Source organism: Scyliorhinus canicula, chromosome 12, assembly GCF_902713615.1.
Source record: "Scyliorhinus canicula chromosome 12, sScyCan1.1, whole genome shotgun sequence".
In the NCBI taxonomy this organism is placed as follows: domain Eukaryota; kingdom Metazoa; phylum Chordata; class Chondrichthyes; order Carcharhiniformes; family Scyliorhinidae; genus Scyliorhinus; species Scyliorhinus canicula.
The window spans coordinates 147,415,055-147,431,570 of record NC_052157.1 but is presented as its reverse complement, the minus strand read 5'-3'; the positions used below and the strand labels follow the sequence as shown (position 1 = coordinate 147,431,570).

The window sequence follows — 16,516 nt, the reverse complement described above, 5'->3', positions numbered from 1 at the left end:
TCCTGCTCCTACTCCTTATGTTCCCAATTTAAAACAATTGTAGTTTCTATTCTGGAAAGGTGTGGGAACTAGGAATTTTGGCAGTGAACAGCAAAGATCGTTGTCGGAATTCAAAGGAATGCAATTTCGTGTTAAGGTTGAAACCTGAAGGAAACTTAGATTCATAGATGTTTACAGCACAGAAGGAGGCCATTCGGCCCCTCATGCCCATGCAGGGGGAGGCAGTGGTGCAGTGCTATTGTCACTGGATCAGTGACCCAGGGTAATCCTCTGGGGACCCAGGTTCAAATCCCACCAGGGCAGATGGTGAAACATGACTTTAATAAAAACCTAGAATTAAAAGTCTAATGATGACCATGAAACCATTGTCGTAAAAATCCATCTGGTTCACCAAAATCCCTTAGGGAAGGAGATCTGCTGGTCTTACCTGACTTCCATGTGACTCCAGGTCCACAGTAATGTGGTTGACTCTTTAAGTTCCCCCAGTGGTGGGCAATAAATGCTGCCCCAGCCAGGGATGTACACATCCCATGAACAAGTCAATGATCTGACTGCACCAATCCCATTTTCCAGTGCTCGGCGCATAGTCCTGAAGGTTATGGCAGCGCAAATTAATATCTGAATACTTCTTAAATGTTACAAGAGTTTCTGAATCAACCATCCTTTCAGGCAGTGAGTTCCAGACTCCCTATCCAATCTCCAATCATAGATCAGACCCTCTAGCCCAGGCAGTATCCGGGTGAATCTCCTCTGCATCCTCTCCAGCGCAATCACACCCTTCCTATAATGTGGTGACGAGAACTGCATGCAGTGCCAAGCCAGTGTTTTATACAGTTCCAGCATGACCACCCTGCTCTTGTATTCTATGCCTCAGCTAATAAGGGCAATATTCCATATGCCTTCTTAACTACTTTATCTACCTGCCAAACCAACTTCAGGGATCTGTGGATATGCACTCCAAGGTCCCTCTCATCTTCAATGCTATCCAGGGTCTGACCATTCATAGTGGAACAATTTACCTTATTAGCCCTCCCCAAGTGCATTACCTCACACTTTTCCAGGTTGAACTTCATTTGCCACTGCTCTGCCCACCTGACCGGCCCATTGATACCCTCCTGCAGTCTACGTCTATCCTCCTCACTATTTACCACCCTACCCATTTCCGTGTCATCTACAGACTTTTTGATCGTACCCCTTCTTGTTTGGTTTTACTTTTTTGTTGCGAAAAAGGGAGACACGTTGCTGAAACCTTTCATCTTGGACTCAGCAAGAATGCCAAATTTCAGGGCAGCACGGGTGGCTCAGTGGGTTAGCACTGCAGCCTCACGGCGCCGAGGTCCCAGGTTCGATCCCGGCTCTGGGTCACTGTTCGTGTGGGGTTTGCACATTCTCCCTGTGTCTGCGTGGGTTTCGCCCCCACAACCCAAAGATGTGCAGGATAGGTGGATTGGCCACACTAAATTGTCCCTTAATTGGAAAAAATGAATTGGATACTCTAAATTTATTTTTAAAAAGAATGCCAAATTTCAAACTAACACTATATATAATATAGGAGAAAAGGGTTCTGATTGGTCGACCAGTCGACTCTGATTGACCATGGAGAAAGCAACAGGAACTATAGGCTCGCCAAGCTACCGTATCCAGGGACCTGCACTCTGCAAACAAAAGGAATATGTTCAAGTCATGCGGCTTCTTTGAAATTACCCAGGAACTTGGGTAAAAATATTGTGAGGTAATAGATCACCCCTCAGCCTTCTCTTCTCTCGAGAAAGAAATCCCAGCCTATTTAGGCTTTCCTGATCTCTTAGTTCTGGTATCATCCCTGTAAATATTTATCGCACCAACACCTTTTGCTGCAATTATTTGTAGATGTGGCCTTTTGTCACGACGACCTGTATGACACACATTGGAAATGCATGAGTTCTGAGTCTAGTTGTGTTTAAAATACCAAAAGGTGGCTCTAGGTCTTTCGCCTTCTAAATTAAGACACAGCATTGGACATGTTCTCCGGCAAACGGATGTCATAGAATTCGCAGGAAACACACAGCTGTTTTTTTTTTCCATTTAAATGCAATGTTATTTCTCTGTGTTGTGTTTCAGATGGGCTGTGAAATTGCCTGGGAAGCAGCTGAAGTGTTTGAGCAATCTGCAATTGTATTTCCTTCAGTGTTTCCTCATTAACATTAGTCACTGCAGGTTATCTATCACGAATGCACCAGGAATTAATTCAGCTCTGCTGGTGGCGGTTACAGAGGATTCGAGCAATCACACGTTCAATTCCCAGAGCTAGTCATTTCCACAGCAGGGTGGAAAAGCCTCGAAAAATCAAGGGTGAAAAGTGTAGCTCTTTCCACACTCATTCCTTATCATTGGAACGGAGCAGTGACACTTTCTCTTTCATGGAGGGTGGAGTTGTCTGACATAGGATATGTGGCACCGAAACAGGCCATGCTGGTATTTATGTCCAACTTGAGGCTCCTCCCAGCTCTCCTTATCTGAATCTATCATCATGACCATTGTCGTGTTCGGTACATTGGTCTAACACTGGCCGCAACTGGATGCAGCTTAGATCAGAAAGGAACAGACTGAAGTAAGCCCACTTTAAATTAGTAGTCTCCTGGTATCATGTCGTGTTAGGTTCACTGGTCTAACACTGGCTGCAACTGGATGCAGCTTAGATCAGAAAGATACTCCAGACCTTGAAGTTAGTTCAGTCAAGTTTTATTGAACTAATATCACAGTTAGCACAGTTCTCTGTGAGTTCGACTCTCTGCTAACTTAAGTGTGGTTACTCTGTCTGACTGAACCAGACTCGCTCTTAGCCACGTGGTGGAGGTGTGAGATTGTAACAACACCCTTGACTGACTCTCTAGATGTTCATCAGTGGAAAGAGGCGGAGTGTGAGTGCCTCGTGTCTTTTATAGTCCGATCCCACCCCTGAGTGTCCTGCCTGCTTATTGGTCATGTCCTGTTCTCCGTGTCCATTAGCTGCTTGTCTGTATATCATTATGTGTATGTGTGTGTGTGTGTGTGTGTGTGTGTGTGTGTGCTACATATCATGACAACCATCTATCCCCTTCGCCCTCAAATGGTTGTCTAGCTGCCCCTTAAATACAGCGATATTATTCGCTTCAACGACTCGCTGTAGTAGCTTAGAATGATAGAATCCCTACAGTGCGGAAAGGGTCCATTCGGCCCATCAAGTCTGCACCGACCCTCTGAAAGAGCGCCCTACCTCGGCCCACTCCCCCTGCCCTGTCCCCGTAATCCTGCAGCCCCACCTAACCTGCACACCTTGGGACACTGAGGGGCAATTTTAGCATGGCCAGTCCACCTAACCTGCACATCTGTGGACTTGATTGGTGAGCTTGATAAACAGAGATGTAGAGATTTAAGTTTCTAACTGATTGAGTCGTTGTATCTATTTATAACAAATTGAATCAGATTGAGGTGTTTTAAATCGTGAGGTGACAGGACAGAGTAGATAGGCAGAAACTATTGCGGCTTGTAAAAGGATCAAGAGTGGGAGGACACAGATTTAAAGTGATTTTCTAAAGAAGCAAATGTGGGGTGAAATCTTTTGCGAAGTGTCAGGCCCAGATTGAAAACTGGGGTGTACCTCTCCAGCCGCACAGACTAGTTTTTCTCTCCAAATATTGATCATTAATGATCCAAAGTCTACTTTAGAATAGAACTCATAGAATTACAGTACAGAAGGAGGCTATTTGGCTTGTCGGTCTACTTTCTGTGAGAATAACCCAGCCAGTACCATTCCCTCCGCCTTGACCCCATAGCTGTGCATTTATAGCTCTTCAGATAGTTACCCAATTCTCTTTTGAAAGCCACAATTGAATCTGCCCCCACCACACTCTCAGGCAATGCATCCGAACCACTCACTGTTTGCTGCCTTTAGGCTTTTTTATATACATTCTTGGGACATGGGCATATCTGGCTGTGCCATCGTTAATTGCCCATTGTGCCACCCCTAACTGCCCATCCCTAATTGCCCATTGTGCCACCCCTAACTGCCCATCCCTAATTGCCCTGGAGGGGCAGTTAAGAGTCAACCATTTAGGCCAGATCAGATAAGAACGACAGATTTCCTTCCCTAAAGGACATTAGTGAACCAGATAGTTTATTTTTTTGATAAACAATTTTAATGAGGTATGTTTTGGCATTGTAAACAGTAGAATTACAGAACGAGAAAACAAAAGGACTGTACAATAAACAAAGTACACGGTGCAATTGCCCTAACCCGTCCCACCCAGATCTGCCTAATTGACCCCCTATACTACATTCCCCTAACCCCCCCCCCCCGCTGACGATTAATTCTCCGCAAAGAAGTTAATGAATCGTTGCCACCTCCGGGCGAACCCTAACAACGACCCTCTCAAGTCAAACTTGATTTTCTCTAAGCCCAGGAAACTCGCCATGTCTGACAGCCAGGCTTCCGACTTCGGGGGCTTTGAGTCCCTCTAAGCTAGAAGGATCCGTCTCCGGGCTACCAGGGAAGCAAAGGCCAAAACGTCGGCCTCTTTCTCCCCATGGACTTCCGGGGCCTTTGAAACCCCAAACATCGCCACCTCTTGACCCATTGCCACCCTTGTGTTCAATACTCTAGACATGACATCCTCAAACCCCTGCCAGTATTGCCTAAGAAAGAAGTCTTACAACACCAGGTTAAAGTCCAACAGGTTTGTTTCAAACACTAGCTTTCGGAGCACTGCTCCTTCCTCAGGTGAATGAAGAGGTCTGTTCCAGAAACATATATATAGACAAATTCAAAGATGCCAGACAATGCTTAGAATGTGAGCATTTGCAGGTAATCAAGTCTTTACAGATCCAGAGAGAGGGGTAATCCCAGGTTAAAGTGGTGTGAATTGTCTCAAGCCAGGACAGTTGGTAGAATTTTGCAAGCCCGGGGCAGATGGTGGGGGATGAATGTAATGCGACATGAATCCCAGGTCCCGGTTGAGGCCGCACTCGTGTGTGGAACTTGGCCATAAGTTTCTGCTCAGCGATTCTGCGTTGTCGTGGGTCCTGAAGGCCGCCTTGGAGAACGCTTACCCAGAGATCAGAGGCTGAATGCCCTTGACTGCTGAAGTGTTCCCCGACTGGAAGGGAACATTCCTGTCTGGTGATTGTCGCGCGATGTCCATTCATTCGTTGTCGCAGCGTCTGCATGTTCTCGCCAATGTACTACGCTTCGGGACAGCCTTTCCTGCAACGTATGAGGTAGACAACGTTGGCCGAGTCGCACGAGTATGTACCGCGTACCTGGTGGGTGGTGTTCTCACGTGTAATGGTGGTATCCATGTCGATGATTTGGCAGGAAAGGATGTCCCGAAGCGTGGTACATTGGCGAGACCATGCAGACGCTGCGACAACAAATGAACGGACATCGCGCGACAATCACCATGTTCCCTTCCAGTCGGCCACCGCCACCGCCTCCCCGAGTCATCCAGCTTCAATCGCTGTCCACTGGTTCCCAATCCTTCCACCAATGGGAACAGTTTCTCACCACCTAACCTGTCCAGGTCCCTTGGGATTTTGGGCACCTGTATCAAACCTCATCTCAATCTTCTCCAAGGAGATCAGTCCCAGTTTTTCCGATCTATCCACCTACCTGACATCCCGAAGTAACGTGAATGCTATTCGTCCAACGCCGAGTGTTTTTGCACATTTTGTCGGGTCACGTAATCTTAGAGCGCTGCTTTCCGTAATTGGTTTTGTGGCCATGTCCATGTAATTGGGTAAAAGCACAAACAGACTTAATATGATTGGAAAGAGAATTTGCTTTGTACCATAAGAGATCGCTTTGCTCTCCGTGTAGTAAATCTAATTGAAAGTAAATGTCATTATCCTTTGATCCTTGATACTGAAGGGAAATTGGCTGAATATTTTTGAATGTTTCTCATGCGTTGTGAATGGTAAACATGTTTAGATATTAGAAGCTGCACATCATTGTGTGCCCAACGGGATATGTAACAAGGAAGTAAATCAACCGCATCTTTTACATTGATCATTCACAACAACCAATATCCCTTTGATGGAATTGTCCAATTCTCTGACTAATTAGATTCTAAGGATACATTCTGTGTCTCAGCTACCTTTGGTGATGACAGTAATTGTATAAAAATAGCCCCCTGCTTTCTGGAATTGCTGTACAGAGGTTATAGAGACACAATCTAGCCCTGTAATCCTGCTTGCCTTTCACAGGGCACAGGGCTAAATCACTGGCTTTGCAAAGCAGACCAAGGCAAGCCAGCAGCACGGTTCAATTCCCGTACCAGCCTCCCCGAATAGGTGCCGGAACGTGGTGACTAGGGGCTTTTCACAGTAACTTCATTGAAGCCTACTTGTGACAATAAGCAATTTTCATTTCATTTCATTTCAGACACCACGTATTGAACAGTACATGGGATGGTAGCTTTGTGGTTGTGCGTCTGGACGAGTAAACTTGAGATGTGGGTGAATGAATTGGAGTCGTCAGTTCAAAGGCCACCTTGGTTTCGTCAAGGGGAGGTCATGTCTGACAAATCTGTTAGAGTTCTTTGAGGAAGTAACAAGGAAGTTAGACAAAGGAGAACCAGTGGACATGATTTATTTAGATTTCCAGAAGGCCTTTGACAAGGTGTCGCATAGGAGACCATTAAGTAAGTTAAGAGCCCATGGTGTTAAGGGTAAGATCCTGGCATGGATAGAGGATTGGCTGACTGGCAGAAGGCAGAGTAGGGATAGAGGGGTCTTTTACAGGATGGCAGCCGGTGACCAGTGGTGTACCTCAGGGGTCGGTGCTGGGACCACAACTTTTCACAATATACATTAATGATCTGGAGCATGGAACTGAAGGCACAGTTGCTAAGTTTGCAGTTGCTACAAAGATCTGTAGATGGGCAGGTAGTATTGAGGAAACAGGTGGGCTGCAGAAGGACTTGGACAGGCTAGGAGAGTGGGCAACGAAGTGGCAGATGGAATACAATGTGGAAAAGTGTGAGGGTATGCACATTGGAAGGAGATTGGAGGCATAGACTGTTTTCTAAATGGGAAGATGCTTAGGAATTCAGAAACACAAAGGGACTTAGGAGTCCTTTTTCATGATTCTCTTAAAGTTAGCGTGCAGGTTCAGTCGGCAGTTAGGAAGGCAAATGCAATGCTAGCATGCATGTCAAGAGGAATGGAATACAAGACCAGGGATGTACTTCTGGGGCTATAAAAGACTCTGGCCAGACCCCAATTGGAGTATTGAGAGCAGTTTTGGGCCCCGTATCTAAGGAAGGATGTGCTGACCTTGGAAAGGATCCAGAGTCCCAGGGTCACAGCTTCAGGGTCCCAGGTTCGATTCCCGGCTGGGTCACTGTCTGTGTGGAGTCTGCACGTCCTCCCCGTGTGTGCGTGGGTTTCCTCCGGGTGCTCCGGTTTCCTCCCACAGTCCAAAGATGTGCGGGTTAGGTGGATTGGCCATGATAAATTGCCCGTAGTGTAATAGTAATGTTAAGGGGGGGGTTGTTGGATTACGGGTATAGGGTGGATACGTGGGTTTGAGTAGAGTGATCATTGCTCGGCACAACATCGAGGGCCGAAGGGCCTGTTCTGTGCTGTACTGTTCTATGTTCTATGTTCTATCTCTGGAATGAAGAGCTTGTCTATGAGGAATGGTTGAGGACTCTGGGTCTGCACTCGTTGGAGTTTAGAAGGATGAGGGGGGATCTTATTGAAACTTGCAGGATACTACGAGGCCTGGAGTGAGTGGATGTGGAGAGGATGTTTCCATTTGTAGGAAAAACTAGAAGCAGAGGACACAATCTCAGACTAAAGGGACGATCCTTTAAAACAGAGATGAGGAGGAATTTCTTCTGCCAGAGGGTGGCGAATCTGTGGAACTCTTTGCCACAGAAGGCTGTTGGAGGCCAAATTACTGAGTGCCTTTAAGACAGAGATGGATAGGTTTTTGATCAATAAGGGGATCAGGGGTTATGGGGAGAAGGCAGGAGAATTTGGAATGAGAAATATATCAGCCATGATTGAATGGCGGAGCAGACTCAAGTGGCCTAATTCTGCTCCTATGTCTTATGGTCTTATGGTGGGTGGGGAATTGAAATTCAGCGAATTAGTTAAATCTGTGATTAACAGCTCGGACCAGTAATGATGAGATCCTGCGACACAATGGGTAGCGTCCTTGCCTCTGAGCCGGTAACTCGTGGTTGGAGTCCCACCCCAGGCCTTGATGGCCTAGGAGGTCAAACAGGGGTCAAACAGGTTGAGTGTGTCAACCTGCAAAATTCTCCCAATCTCACCAATAGCTGGCGGCAAGAGTGGGAGAGACTCCTGGTCATGCCAAGCATGCCCGATGCGGACTGGTGCCCCTTAAGCTGTATGTCTCTGGCGATGGGCTAGCAACCAGTTCCAGGAAAAACCTCGCTATGGGATCAGATGAAAGTCTGCCTTGTCCACCACTCGGAAGAGAAAAGCAAACAAAAAAAACAAACCAAACCGGTAATAATATAATAATAATCGCTTATTGTCACAAGTAGGCTTCAATTAAGTTACTGTGAAAAGCCACTAGTCGCCACATTCCGGCACCTGTTCGGGGAGGCTGGTACGGGAATTGAACTCGCGCTGCTGGCACTGTTCTGTACTGCAAGCCAACTGTTTAACCCACTGAGCTAAACCAGCTCCTGTTCTGATTTGATGCTCTGGGCACCTGAGAAAAATGGAGTTTCCAGATCTTTAAAAAGAGCCACAGGTCCTGAATTACATACATTGCTGACAGTGTTCACCCCAATGTCTCCTCCTTCTTTCCCTGTCTCTGAGTATCCTACTCTCATTCCTTGCCGGTGTTTGTAATCACCGTTTTGCTTCTCTCTTTCGTTTGCTTGTTCCCCGCTGTCGGTGTTCTCTCCATTTTGCTCTCTGTGCCTCTCTCATTCTTTATCTGTGTTTCCTGTCCTCTGTGCTTCTGTTTATGTTTTGTGTTTCTCTTTCACTGTTTCCCTGTCCTTCCTATACTTTTTGTCATCTCTTTTCCAAATTGTCTCTCTTGCCTTGTCTTTGATTCCTTCTCTCATCCTTCTCCCTACATAGGAACTTAGGAATATAGGAATTAGGAGCAGAAGTAGGCAATTCAGCCCTTCAATCAGATCATGGCTGATCTCCTCCTGGTCTCAAATCCACCCCCTTGCCTGTTCCCCGTATCCTTTTAACCCGTTTTTAAAAAAATCAGCAATATATCCATCTCCTTCTTGAAACCATCTAATGATTCAGACTCCACCGCACTGTGGGGCAGCAAGTTCCACAAATTCACCACCCTCTGCGAGGAGTAGTTCCTCCTCATCTCAGTTTTCAACCTACCGCCTCTCAACCTATATCTGTGACCTCTCGTTCTATGTTTCTTCCTGTCAGTACTTTCCCCGAACCTCCGCTCCCTCTTTCTTTCTCCGTGTTTCATTTTCTCCTCTTGTCTACGGTTGTCTCAGTTTGTGTTTCTCTACATCTCCCCTTTTGCGCTTCACTCTTCTGTCTGTCTGTCGCTGCCTTTCTCCCTCCTGTTGCCTGTGTCGCTCCCTCTCAATTATGCTCACTCTTCCTCTCACTATTTCTCTCACTCTCTCCTTTCTGCCAACCGTTCTTTCTCTCACAGTCTCAGATAATCTGTCCCTCTCTTTCTTTTTCACTTTTGCTCCTGTATGTGCTTCTGCCATGCCCACTTTGCTTCTCTCTTTTCCTGCCACTTTGTTGCCTTTGTTTCCTCCTTTATACCCCCACCCTGAACATCTTAATTTCTGCAAAATGCATTGCCCCCTCTTTTATGCTGGAGGTGTTGCAAAATTCACATGCAATTTATGTGACCAAGTCACAATAATTCCAACCATTTCCAGATGTCCAGAAGATACTTTTCCTGGTAATTACTTTCCTGATGATTTGCTGTCACAGAAAAGCCCTGATTAATATTGTGTTCATAATTTAATAGCAATTTGCCAGCTGCCATTGGAATACCAGATTCAATATTTTGTTAATATTTTCTGCAACACCTTAATTGCTTGCTCAATCAAGGGAAGGCCGTTTCCAGTTGCTATAGCAGTATCTGAAGCTCTGCTATGTTACAACCTTATTATATAATAGGAGGTAAACCAATTAAGAGTTTGCTTTATAATGCTGAGCCGTGTTAGGTTTTGATGAATCAAGTTAAATTAATGTTGTGAACTGTGTACTAATCTCACATGCTGCCTCGTGTATCTCTAACCCAGAGGCAGGGAGATCTGAGAATCTTTCTCGACCTGCATCTCCAATCCTGTCGTAAGCTACATTCAGGATTGATGAACAACAGGAGTGTCTGTTTATTTTGACATGCATCCAGTTGTGCACATGCCTCTGATGGGTACAATTGGGCAATGCTTAATAGCACCATAAAACATCTACAAGTACCCCTTCCATATCAGGGCAGCACGGTAGCATTGTGGATAGCACAATGGCTTCACAGCTCCAGGGTCCCAGGTTCGATTCCGGCTTGGGCCACTGTCTGTGTGGAGTCTGCACATCCTCCCCGTGTGTGCGTGGGTTTCCTCCAGGGGGAATGGGACAACTCATCGCCGCCGACTCATCGCCAGCCCAACTCATCGCCAGCCCAACTCATCGCCAGCCCAACTCATCGCCAGCCCAATAAAAACAGTACAGTCAACAGAAAGCACATATAATTTTGTGCTTTTCGGCTGAGTAGCTGAAATTGACAAACAGAACTTGGGAGAGGCCAGGAGTAAGGATCAAACATGTCAAGGCCATTTAGAAATTCAACTTTCTTTGGCAGGCGTAAAGAATGTGGGTGGGGAGGAGGGGGGTCCGGGGAAAAGTGGACGCCAGCCAAGAAGCAAGAGGGTGGATTCTGTGTGCGGGAGACTACGGGCAGGATTCTCTGCCGATGGGATTCTCTGTTTCCGGCGGCGTGGGGTTGTCATAATGGAAAATCCCATTGGCAGGTGGCGGGAACGGAGAATCCCGCTGCTGGTGAGGGCACACCGCCCAGGAAGACTCGGCTGGTGGGCCAGAGAAACCAGCCTATGTTCTCTCGCCAGTGGAGAATGACACCCATTTAACGATCCACCTGGGAGTGCAAAGCGGGAAGCAATTCCGTAACTCTTGCAGATTTCTACATGGCCAGGAATACAAGCAGCCCCGAGGGAATCCTGCTGTCGGGCCGCTATTTGGAGCAGGTGGCCACACCCCCCCCCCCCCCCCCCCTACCGCAAATCAGCCCCGAACCCCTGGACTGCCTGGGTGCCACCCCCCTTCCAAGTACGTGGGTTACCCAAACCGCCCCACCTAGGGACCCTTTTAATATGGAAATTCCCCCTCCCCAAGGCCCCAGGTACAAGGGAGACCCCCCCCCCCCCAACCGGGACCCTGTAAAAGGGAGGCTCCGGAGACCCCTATAATAGAGGAACCCCCCCCCCGAGGTCCACAGCTACGTGATTTCCGGCCCTGGGTATGGGAGAATCACAGAGGGCCAGAGATTAGGGCGCCGGGCCCGTTAAATGAATGCAAATGGGTCACTCGGATCCATTCGCATTAACTTACACGCCCCTGCCGGCGAGCGGCCGAGGACCTTAATTCCAACGGCAGCTGGGGTCGGAGCATCTCGCGGCGCCAATCCTGATTCTGCGATTATCTGCCGCATCGTGGACCCCCAGTACCAGCGTCGGCCAACGGAGAATCCACCCCAAGGTTTTTACAGTGGGCAGTGCTTCAATTTGGGCCGCTTCGAATTTTCTGATGCCATCAAGCCGGCAGACGGCCCCACTACACTGCCGTCAGGGGGTGAGGAGGGGTATTGAGTAATGAGCTAATATGCTACAGCGGCAGACTGATACGCGAGTACACTCGCCAGATTTTATCTCGCCACCCAAGGATGTGACACATTTGAAATGGCCACTTGGGGCCATTTCAAATGTGAATCAAGCAACACAGCAGGAGGCCATTTGACCCATTGTTCCAGTGAAAGAACTATCCAATTCTTACCCCCCCCCCCCCCCCCCCCCTCCTCCTCTCTCTCCGTGGCCTAGCAAGTCTTTCCTTTTCAGGAATACATCCATCGCACATTTGGAAGTTACTCTTAAATCAATTTCCATCACCATTTCAGCCAGCGCATTCCGGATCGTAACAACTCGCTCTGTTAGAGAGTAAATCCTCCTTATATTGTGTCCGGTTCTTTTGCCAATCAGTGTCACCTGACTAGTGACTCTTTTATTCCATTTTGACACTGCTCGGTGCACACACCCTTACCCTGCTGATTTACTGCCCTTTCTTTCCTGTTCCAGTGATGAGGTGTCGCAACTGTAAGCCTCCCATCCTGGGTTTCTCGATTTTTAAAAATGTGTTTGTTCACAGGATGGAGCGTGGCTAGGCCCGCATTTATTGTCCAACCCAAACTATCCTTGAGAAGGTGGTGATGAGTCGTCTTCTTGAATTGCTTCAGTCCATGTGGTGTAAGTACACCCACAGTGCTGTTTGGAGGGAGTTTGGGGATTTTGAAGGAACGGCGATATATTTCCAAGTCAGGGTGGTGATTGACTTGGAGGGGAACCCAGCGCCGGCCCTAGGGTTGCTGGCGCCCCGGGCAAGCTGAACTTCTGCGCCCTTGGGGGGGGCGGGGCCGAGGGGAAGGCGGGGGGGCGGACCCGAGGGGGGGGCGGACCCGAGGGGGGGGGCGGGGGGCGGACCCGAGGGGGGGCGGCGGGGCAGACCCGAGGGGGGGGCGGACCCGAGGGGGGGGCAGGGGGGGCGGACCCGCGGGGGGGGCGGACCCGAGGGGGGGGGGCGGGGGGGCTGACCCGAGGGGGGGGCGGACCCGGGGGGGGGGCGGACCCGGGGGGGGGCGGACCCGAGGGCGGGGCGGACCGAGGGCGGGGCGTGGGGGGCGGACCCGAGGGGGGGGCGAGGGGGAGCGGACCGAGCGGGGGAGCGGACCGAGCCGGGGGGGCCGCCCTGGGGGAGGGCGGCCACCGCGCATGCGCTGGTTGGCAACGTCCCAACTGCGCATGCGCGGGACCCGAGTCTCTGGCGCCCCCTAGCACATGGCGCCCCGGGCGACTGCCCGAGTTGCCGGTGCCTTGAGCCGGCCCTGGGGGAACCTGTAGACGGTCGTGTTTCTGTGTATCCCTTGCCCTTCTAGATGGTAGTGGTCGTGGGTTTGGAAGGTGCTGTCGAAGGAGCTTTGGTGGATTGCTGCAGTGCATCTTGTAGATGGTGCACATGGCTGCCACTGTATGTTGGTGGCGGAGGGAGTGAATGTTTGTGGATGGGGTGGCAATCCAGCAGGCTACTTTGTCCTGGGTGGTGTCGAGCTTCTTGAGCATTGTTGGAGCTGCACTCATCCAGGCAAGTCGAGAGATTCCATCACACTCCTGACTTGGTCCTTGTAGATGGTAGACAGGCTTTGGGGAGTGAGGAGGTAGTTACTCTGATGGAACCATCAATTCACGAGACACGTGCTTTCAGATATGAACAGTGGTTTTAATCTACTTACTTCAGAGCCAGCCTGTTACCCAGGCTGGCTCTGGACACGGTTATTTATACAAGGGGAGGTGTTGTGGGCGGAGCCAAGGGTGGAGCCCTGTACAAACTCCTGAGCATTCCCAGAGCTACTCCCCCCTAGTGGTCGGATAACGCTACTGCGCTTACAATAGTATTGGTAAATACAGTGTGAATTACTAAGTGACATTTACCACATACTCTTCACCGGATTCCCAGCTTCTGACCTGCTCTTGTAGCCACAATATTTATATGGTTAGTCCAGTTCAGATTCTGATCAATGGTAACCCCCAGAATGTTGATAGTGGGGGATTCAGCGATGGCAATGCTATTGAATCTCAAGAGATGATGTTTAGGTTTTCTCTCGTTGGAGATGGTCATTACCTGGCATTTACGTGCTATGAATGTTACTTGCCACTTGTCAGCCCTAGCCTGGATAATATCCGGGTCTTCTTGCATATGGGCATGGACTATTTCAGTGTAAAAAATACCATTGAAGGATTCTGCTCATCAGTGTAGTCTGCATGCTTTCCACTTCCCCCTGAGCAAATTTTTTTCCCCTCTTCATCACGTTAGAGGCAGCATTTTTAAAATGTTTTCTGCAACGACAAAGGTGTGTAATTACATTTTACACTTGATAGTGACTCGGTCACACTGCGTGAAGACATAAAGCTGAGTAAATGTCAGGTCAGGAAGCAGAAATCACAGTTGACAATGCTTCTTTAATTGGACCAGAGAGAGAGAGAGAGAGAGTAACCCTACCATAGGAACAGCAGAGAAAAATGACAAAGCTACAGAGGCTGAAGTGCTACTCGACCAGCCCCCGATATAACAGGAGCTCGTCTAATGTCCATTGGATTGCAAAGCAGCTCAACCTGGCCACATTATCCCTTCAGCATTATCCCTTTCATTTGTGTTAACAAATTCAATTATGCGGCATCGCAAGCCCTTGCAGAATTCATTTTTTTCTCATTAGTTTCCATGGCAACCCAGCCAAACCGATTGTAGAGGGATTTCAATGTAGAGGAAATTATTGCAGCGCTGCAGAACGAGAAGGGCTTGCAGCTGCGTTTTGAGGAAGCAAGGCTCGCTCAAATTTCTCTCGATTTACGAAGATCCCCTCCAGCCACCATTGGGAGGAGAGAAGAGATGAAACTCCCGCTGATGTCCGTCGCTGCCTCCTGAAATTTCTGCCTGCCTCCAGACAGGTTTGTCTGTGCGTGATTTGGCGCTCTTTTTGCCATTCTGTTTCTGGACGAGTGTGGCGGTAAGGGTGAGGGGGTGTGGGCAGTCATTGTGATCTTGCAGGCGAGACAGGCATTGCTCTGCCAGACCGCGGAGGCCAGAGAAGTTCCGGTAAGTTCTTGTTACCCTTTACATGGGAATTGCATTTCCTTTGACACCTGGTGAAATGATCCTGATATCGGTCTGTAGAAAATGAGTTTGGGGAAGGCATTCATTAAACAGAGAGCCCCCGCTACTCTGATTTACCCAACACAGAGCATATTTGTGTCTGTAGAATTATTTTTAAAACATTCATACTCAACCTGGTGGATTTCTTTTCTTGTGCTTTTCAATGTCTGTGATATCAGCATGTGATCGTGTGCTTTCTTATTGGAAGCTTTTAACCTGGCTTGATACCCACAATAAGTTAGCGGGCAAAGAAGTGTCATAGAAATGTGATCGGGCAGTGTCCGCCATGGCTCAGGCAGCACTCCAAGAGATGTCACAGCCTAGGCTGACACCCTGCACTGTTGGAGGCGTGGCCTTTGGGAGGAGGCATTACACCGAGGCACCCCTCCCACCGCCTGTTTTCTCGGTGGGAAGTTAAAAGATCCCCATGGCACCGGGAGGAGGGGGAGAGGTCTCTACCGGTGCCCTGGCCGATACTGACCTCTCAGTCAGCATCACAAAGAGCGGCCGTTGGGTGTGGAATCCCGCTGTGCACCCATTGGCTGTCATGCTTGCTACACTGCTGCCGTGACTGCTCTTCTTTGATTGGCAGCAAAGAGCTTTGAGACATCCGGCTACGAAAGGGCTATTTAAAGCGGGCATGGCAACATGATGGTAATGTTACTGGAAGGGGTGACTCAGAGGCCTAACAGGGGCTGGTTTAGCTCAGTTGCCTGGACAGCTGGTTTGTGATACAGAACAAGGCACAGGTTCAATACCAGCTGAGAATTCTCCCTCGGTGTACCCGAACAGGCGCCGGAATGTGGCGACTAGGGGCTTTTCACAGTAACTTCATTGCAGTGTTATTGTAAGCCTACTTGTGGCAATAAAGATTATTATTATTAATGATCTGACGACATGAGCCCGTGTCTCACAGGGGTGGCAGCTGGGAAATGTAAATCCAGTGAATTAAATAAATCTGGAATGGAAAGTCAATGTTGGTGATGGTCACGACAAAGCAACTGGATTGCCACAAAGATCCATCTAATTCACTGCCTTCTTTATCCAGTTCGGTGTGTGTGTGTGTGTGTGTGAGAGAGACGACCCCCACAGCAATGTGGTTGACTCTGAACGGCCATCTGAAAAAGGTCCAGCAAGCCATTCAGATCTAATGAATAGGTGAGTTCTCAAGTGTTACTTAGGGGTTGGCAATGAACGCTGACCTTTTCAGCCATGCCCTGATAGAGGTCAACAAATATATGAGGGGCATAGACAGGGTGGATAGTCAGAGACTTTTTCCCAGGGTAGAGGGTGTGGTGAATGTAGCACAGGGCTAAATCACTGGCTTTGAAAGCAGGCCAGCAGCACGGTTCGATTCCCGTAACAGCCTTCCCGAACAGGCGCTACAATGTGGTGACTAGGGGCTTTTCACAATAACTTCATTTGAAGCCTACTCGTGACAATAAGCGATATTCATTCATTCATTCATATGATAATTCACACTGTGTTTGTAAGCACAGTAGCACTATCCTACCACTAGGGGGAGTAACTCTGGGAGTACTCCGGAAATTGTACTGGGCTCCACCCTTGGCTCCGCCCA

The 16,516-nt window shown here is 48.6% G+C and overlaps 1 protein-coding gene across 9 annotated transcripts in view; it reads left to right on the top strand.

Annotated features, from left to right (window-relative positions):
• The window catches only part of rap1gap2a (RAP1 GTPase activating protein 2a), a 499,188-nt gene that overhangs the window by 185,173 nt on the left and 297,499 nt on the right, over positions 1-16,516 (top strand). The window contains exon 1 of one of the 9 annotated variants that reach the window (XM_038814446.1): positions 14,176-14,732. The exons of 7 other annotated variants lie outside the window; for them this stretch is intronic. The gene's annotated coding sequence lies outside the window, so the exon portion shown is untranslated. Of the gene's footprint in view, positions 1-14,175; positions 14,733-14,859; positions 14,881-16,516 lie in introns of those variants that run through there. One more of the 9 variants, XM_038814447.1, reaches the window with a different exon arrangement.